Here is a 7910-nt window from a genome sequence, read left to right as displayed (position 1 = left end):
AGCTGGCTAAAGGAGGCAGCTGTGAAAAGAATATGGAACATTGTACATGGAAAATTCTAGTGAACTAGCCCTGAAAATGGCACCACACTCATATTTCATTGACTAGAACTCCATCATATATCCATATCAAATTCAAGGAAAGCTGGAAAATGCAGAATAGCTTTATATCTAGCAAGAAAATGAATTTGGTATACAAGTAGCCAATCTCTAGCACACTGAATTCCCATGTACCAGTGGAAATTCTGGAAATTACTTCACCCAAAATTTCTTTAAAGGACCTGGCCCAGGGCAGCCCCAGTGGCCCAGAGGTTTAGCGCCACCTTCAGGGTGTGATCCTGGAGATCTGGGATTGAGTCCCATGTCAGGCTCCCTGCATGGAGCCTGCTTCTCCCTCTGCCTGTGTCTCTGCCTCTATCTCTCTCTGTGTCTGTCATGAATAAATAAATAAAATCTTAAAAAAAAAATAAAGGACCTGGTTCAGAAAGTATTTTCCATAAGAAGAGATTCAGCAATGATAGACTGTAGTGTATACCTGTGGGTGAAGGCAAAATAGAGAGTTAAGAAGGGTTTCTAGTGATTAGACAGAGTGTATTTCCCATATCAGTAAATTATTCAATGTGAGGATCTGAAAGATAATTTCCATAAACCCACAAGTACAATCCAAAAGAAATTCAGCATTGAGATACTTTTAATACTACACAGAATTTAAATGTTTATTCCTCTTTCACTAATACCTTTTTCACCCCTGTAGGAACCATGAAGACAGGAAAAGAAGATAGCCAGATGAAAGAACAGACTATACATCTATACTGCAGGTCTGGCCAATCTTAGAAGTAGGAAAAATGAGGAATGAAAATCTTTCAGTTGAATGTGGTAATGAATTTACTTGCTAATCAACACATGAAAGTGACTAAAAAGTTGTCATTTCTATTCAGATGTACTCAAAGCTCAGAGAAGAAAGATCTAAAATGGAATTAAAGACAATGGTTAATTAAAAACTCCTTAATGTCCTACTTATAGCCTATTATCTACCATCCAGTTTCCTCAATAAACTTGGTTATATATGAAAAGGAGAAGTTCTCAAGTAGGCTTTTCTAAATCCTGGATGTTTCTAGCCTCACATAATACTTATTAGTAATCAACAAGTGTTTCCTCAGAAGAAAACCTTTTCTTTTTTGGTTTATTTTTTTTAATCCTACTGAATTTTAAATAACCTTGTGTCTTATATATAATTGAATTCCAGTCAGGAACAGCTAAAGTATAGAACTAGGTGGAAGTTTTGCTTCATGTTGTCTGGTGCAGATTGATCCCAGAGGCCAAAAGCTCTAGTACAAGACTTAATTGAAGGGAAAAACAAAACAAAACAGAAAAGAAAGAAAGAGAGTTGTGAAAATTGGCAATAAAAACTTGCTACAAATCATAATTGCTAATAAAAGGCTACAGTTGTTCTTTTGATAACATTGCTTATAGCATATAAAGTTCCCCTGGGTTATGCTTAAAATATTTTAAATCTCATACTAGGATTATTAAACCTTAACAAAGACTACTTATATTTCTTAAAGTATCATAAATATTTTACTGCAAACTATTTTGATATATATGAAAATAAGATGAAACAAAGATAATATTTTTGTTGTATTTCATTGTTGTAACTCATCTTTTAAACAATTCCCAAGTTCTCTAACTGACTAGCTAGGAAACAATACTGAAAAAGGAAAAAGCAATAATCAGACAAGCATTCCACCAGTGTATCTCTGTAATTTATCACTTATGTGGGAAGATACTGGCTTTTACTTTTGCATAAAATAGGTGTTCAAGAAATGTCTTAGATATTGATGCATTATCATTTCTATAAAAATTAATGTGCTGTTAATACTCCAGTTAGCAGAAAAGAAGTCAATATTGGAAAGACTGTATATCAGCTTTATGTTATGATATTCTTAATATTATGAGTTCATTTATTAAAAAGGTAAAGCAGCCACATTTTTCAACAATTTTTTTTTATAATTCTCACAAAGTCTCTTTAAAAATCATCTGTTCTGTAAATGTAAAATAATAAAGCCACTATGAAAAACTCTATGGAGTTTATTCAAAAAAATTAAAAATAGAACTACCATATATGATCCAGCAATCCCACTTCTGGATATATAGTTGACCTCTGAATGACATGGTTTTGAACTGTATGCATTATTTGTTTTCAATAAATACAATACAGTGCTGTAAATGTATTTTCCTCTTCCTATGATTTTTCACAATAGCATTTTCTTTTCTCTAGCTTACTTTATTAAAAGAATAAATAGTACACATAATATGGAAAATATGTGTTAATCAACTGTTTTTCTTATTGGCAAGGCTTCTGGTCCACAGTAGGCTATTAGTAGCTAAGTTTTGGGAGAGTCAAAAGTTATATGCAGATTCTTGACTGCATGGGAGTTGACACTCCTCACCCTTGTGTTGTTCAAGGCTCAACTGTGTATCCAGAGAAAATGAAACCATTATCTGAAAGAGATATCTGTACTCCCACATTTGTCATAGTATTATTCACAATAACCAAGATTTGGAAAAAAAACTTAAGTGTCCATCAACAAAATAATGGATCAAGAAAATGTAGTACACATATAAAATAGAATATTATTCAGCCTTAAAAAAAGAAGGAAATCCTTCAATTTGCAACAACGTGAATGAACTGTAGCATGTTATGCTAAGCAAAATAAGCCGGACAGTGAAAGACAAACACTGCATGGTATCACATATATGTGGACTCCAAAAAAAAAAAAAAAGTCAAACTTACCAGAGCAGAGAGTAAAAAATAGTTTCCAAGGCCTGTGGGGTGGAAGAAATAGGTAGAGGTTAGGGTTGTTGAAAGAGTACAAGTTACAGTTGTAACTTGCAAGATGAATGAGGTCTGAGGTTCTAATGTATAACATGGGGACTACAGTTGACAACACTCTATTGTATAGCTGAAATTTGTTAAGAGAGTAGAACTTAAATGTATTCACACACAAAAAAAAGAGTAAGAGGTAAATATGTGGGGTGATGGATCATGTACCAGATCATCACATTGTGTTTCTTGAATACCTTATAATGTCATTTGTCAATTCTACCTCAAAAGAGCTGAAAATTATCATCTATTTGATATATTTTAATAAACTTATTATCAATTGCTAAAAAGAAACCTGTGCAAAGCAGGTGTTCAATGACTCTTTCAGATAAAAGAGCCATCATACCCCACTACTTAACTCACAAGTCACCCAGAAAGGCAGTGTGAACACCAAAAGGATATAAAATATATCAACTAGGAATTCAATTTAAAAAAAAAAAAGATTTGTAAAGACCAGAGTCACCAAAAAATAGCTGATTTCTCCTAGCCTCTTGATTCCAATGTTTATAGGTTCATTCTCCTCATTCTCATTTAGGACTTAACCAAATGATAGGCAGAGACAGTAATGCATGATTAAAAAAAATCCAAGCATGATTCAGAGCATGGGTTTTAGAGACAAGTTACCTAAGTCCAAATCTTGATTCTTCTATATACTAGTTATGACACTCAAAAATTATTTAAAATTTCTGTGGCCCATTTTCTCACAGATGAGATGAGGACAATAATAACGATGTCGTGGGGATTCAGTGATTTAACATATATAAAACCACTTACAAGAGCCTAGAATATAATAAACACTATGTAATTTCTAGTGCTTCTTCCCTTTAGGACTTAATCTAACTTTATTTCTATGAATCTGCTTATATTGATTTTTTTTCAATAGTAACCATTTTTAAGTATACAGTACAATGGCATTAATTGCACTCACAATATTGTGCAACCATCACTATTATCTAATTCAAAACCTTTTCCAGGGGATCCCTGAGTGGCTCAGGGGTTTGGCGCCTGCCTTTGGCCCAGGGCGCAACCTGGAGTCCCGGGATGGAGTCCCACGTCGGGCTGCTTCTCCCTCCTCCTGTGTCTCTGCCTCTCTCTCTCTCTCTCTCTCTCTCATAAAAATTAATTAATTAATTAATTAATTAAAACAAAAACAAAAACTTTTACATCATTCCAAACAGAAGCACTATAAACGTTGAACAATACCTACCCATTCATCCCTTCCTTCATCCCCTGGTAAACTTTATATCTAAGGGTGGATTTATTTAAAAATTAAAAAGGTTGGGATGCCTGGGTGGCTCAGTGGTTGAGTGTCTTCCTTTGGCTCAGAGTGTGATCCTAGGGTCCTGGGATAGAGTCCCACATTAGGCTCCCTTTAGAGCGCCTGCTCCTCCCTCTGCCTATGTCTCTGCCTCTCTCTGTACGTCTCTTATGAATAAATAAATTTGAAAAAAATCTTTAAAATTTTTTAAAAATAAAAATTATAAGGGTTTATATATTTTTATTACACACAAAAAACAATCTTTAGTTTAAGGTTATAACTTTCACAGGTAAATTTTTTAATTGTTTTAAAAATTTTGACATTATAAAAAAGCCAAAAAAACTTAATATGCCTTTCAGCACAGGTCTATGCTTAAATATTCACATCTCAAACCTCTTTTCAAAAGACTTAAAAAAAATGGCTAAAAATAATTTACAATTGGCAATGATTAAAATCTCCTTGTCTTTGGAAGGGCATATTAATGACTCATATGAATTTAAAGTTACAAGCATTTAACAGTTTAATCAGGTATGCAGTTTGTACCAGAATACAAACGGTCTTAAATTGTCACTGCAGTTGTTTTTGGAGTGATTATTTTATCAAGAAAAGCATACTTCACCAAAACCACAGCATCAACTTTCAAGCACTCTTTTTGAGGAGTTTTTGACTTTCAACTTTGGATAGAACTGCATTTAATTTCTGCATCTCTTACATATGGAGTATATCATAGACTCCATTAGGCCATTCACAAGACCTGCAATATCCAGAACAATGAGGCCAGCCTCTTCCTATGTCAAGAGAAGCACACAGAGTAAATATGAAACAAAAAGAATAATAATTGTTGCAGGCAAACTTATTTCAAACATTTTCTTCAGTTGTTTCACAAGGCCCATGAAAAGCTCATCTGGAGGAATGCAGGAGTATATCCCAGGGTATAAAACAATGCAAAAACTTTTATGCCACCAGGAAGTAATACCAATCCAGTTCCAAGGATAGCAGAGAAATGCTACATGCAAAGCATTTGTCAATCAGGTAATAAAACTACAGAACCAGGACTTTTTCAGTCAGGTCCTGCTCTTTTTCATTCTGGTCACTCTGGATCCTCTACAGCTTCTCCATGGCCATTAATTTTCTCAGGCTACACCAACAGCCATTATTTCACCTGCCTTTCTTGCCTAGCAAGAAACTCCTGGTAACCTGTCTATGAATTTGCCTATTCTAGTTATTTCATTAAGTAGAATCACACATTAACTGTCTTTTTGTGTATGATTTATTTCACTCAACATAGATTCCAAGAATCAGAATTTCATTCTTCAATACTATTCCATTGACATATTTACATTTTGTTTATGCATTCATCTACTGAGGACACATAGCATATTTCCATCTCTTGACTACTGTGACTAATGCTGCAATAAACATTGGCATCTAAATACTGATTTAGGTCCCTGTTTTCAATTTTGGAGGATATAAATAGAGGAGTAGAAGGGTTGAGTCATATGGCAACTCATTATATAGCTTTCTGAGGAATAGCCAAACTGTTCACATCTTACCTCCCTTATCTTACCTTCCTTATCTTACCTTTTTCATTCCTGCTAGCAAAGTATGAGGGTTCCAGTTTCTCCACATCCTTACCAACTCTTGTTATTTTCACCTTTTTCTTTCATTATATTCATCCTAAGCACATGTGAAGTGAAATCTTGTTGTTTTGATTTGCATTTCCCTAATGACTAATGATGTTGAACATCTTTTCATGTTCTTATAAACCATTTTCATGTCTTTGGAGAAATGTTTATTTGAATTCTTTGCCCATTATGTGTCTTTTTGCTATTGAGTTTTAAGAGTTCTTTATAAATTTTGAATTTTAAATGCCTATCAGAAATGTAATCTGTAAATATTTTCTCCTATTTTCTAGGTTTTTTTCAATTCCTGATAATGTCCTTTAATACATGAAATTATGTATTAACATTAAATTTTGATGAAATTCAATTTACCTTTTTTCTATTGTTGCTGTGCTTTTGCAGTCATATTTAAGAATTAGTTGCCAATTCCAAAGTCATGAAAATTTATCCCTATATTTTTTCTAAAAATTTTATGGTTTTATCACTAATATTAATATGGTTCATCCATTTTTAGTTTTTATATGATATAAAATAGGTGTTCAACAAACTTCTTTTACATGTAGAAATCCAACTGTCCCAGCACTATTATTGAAGAGACCACAGATCTTCCTCAGTTTACAGTGAGTTTCCATCTAATAAGCCCATAATAAGTTGAAAATATTCTAAGTTGAAAAATGCATTTAAGACATTAATAATTAGATAAATAAATAATAAATCATAATGATAAATAATAATTAGATTACTGAACATCATACCTTAAATGTGCTTATAACACTTACATTAGCCAACTGTTGCACAAGACTACCTAACACAAAGCCTATTTTATAACAAATGTTGAATATCTTATGTAGTTTGTTAAATGCTATACTGAAAGTGAACAACAAAATGGTCATATGGGTACAGAATGGTTTTAAGTGTATTCCCTCATCATTATAAGGCTGATGGAGAGCTGTAGCTCTCTACCACCACTCAGCATTACAAGATAGTATTGTATTGAATATCACTAGCCCAGAAGATCAAAATTCTAAGTATAGTTTCTACTGAATGTGTATCACTTTAGTACCATCTTAAAGTCAAAAAATCATTAAGTGGAACTATTATAAGTCAGGGATCGGCCTGTCTGTATTCTTTCCCATTGGGTGGACAAGGCACTCTTGTCAAAAATCAGTTGGCCATAGCTTTATGTTTTTATTTCTGTATTCTCAATTTTATTCCACTGATCTATTATTTATCCATATTCTTGCACCATACTGTTTTGACTACTGGAGATTTGCTGTGAGTTTTGAAAGTGCAAAGTGTGAATTGTCCATCTCCTGTTCTTGTTTTTCAAAATTGTTTTGGCTGTTTGGGACCTCTGCAATTTTATTTGAATCTGAGTATTGGCTTTTCCATGTCTTTACAAAAAGTGGTTTAAATTTTGATAAAAAATTGTGTTGAGTCTGTAGATTCTTTGAGCAACAGCAACATTTTAACAATACTAAATATTCCTACCCAAGAACATGAAATGTCCATTTATTTAGGTCTTCTGATTTTTGTTTGTTGATCTTCTACCCTACAATTTTGCTGAATTCATTTATTAACCTCAGTAGCTTTCTTAGGTTGATTTTCTTAAAAGAGAGCTCTCATTTTATCTCTACAATCACTTCATTCCCACTTATAAGTTTAAAAATAAATATCTTTATTTTTTATAGATTTTTAAATTTATTTATTCATCAGAGACACAGAGAAAGAGGTAGAGACATAGGCAGAGGGAGAAGCAGGCTCCCCTCAGGGAGCCCAATGCGGGACTTGATCTCGGATCCCAGGATCACACCCTGAGCAGAAGGCAGACACTCAACTGCTGAGCCACCCGGGCATCCCAAAATCTTTAATTCGGATCCCCTTATGAAATTCAAGAGAGTCCAGGAACCACCTAAAATAACAAGGCAGGTTTACTGTGTATGTAGTTTTCTCGAGAATGGGTTAATTACTTGCATAGTAATCTGTCCCTCCTCTCAAAAAAAATTAAGATCCATTGTTATAAAGGGAAACTAACATTGTCAGAATTTCTAAAACTTCACCTTGTTAAGAGGCATCTGGGTGACTCAGTTAAGTGCTTGACTCTTGGTTTCAGCATAGGTCATAATCTCAGGGTCATGAGATCAAGCCT

The 7910-nt window shown here is 33.7% G+C and overlaps 1 pseudogene; it reads right to left on the bottom strand.

The window, feature by feature from the left end:
• Positions 1–4809: 4809 nt before the first annotated feature.
• Positions 4810–5258, bottom strand: LOC121498656 (annotated as a pseudogene).
• Between the last annotated feature and the right edge of the window lie 2652 nt (positions 5259–7910).

This window comes from Vulpes lagopus, chromosome 9 (genome assembly GCF_018345385.1).
Source record: "Vulpes lagopus strain Blue_001 chromosome 9, ASM1834538v1, whole genome shotgun sequence".
NCBI lineage: Eukaryota > Metazoa > Chordata > Mammalia > Carnivora > Canidae > Vulpes > Vulpes lagopus.
This window is presented reverse-complemented; position numbering and strand designations above follow the sequence as displayed.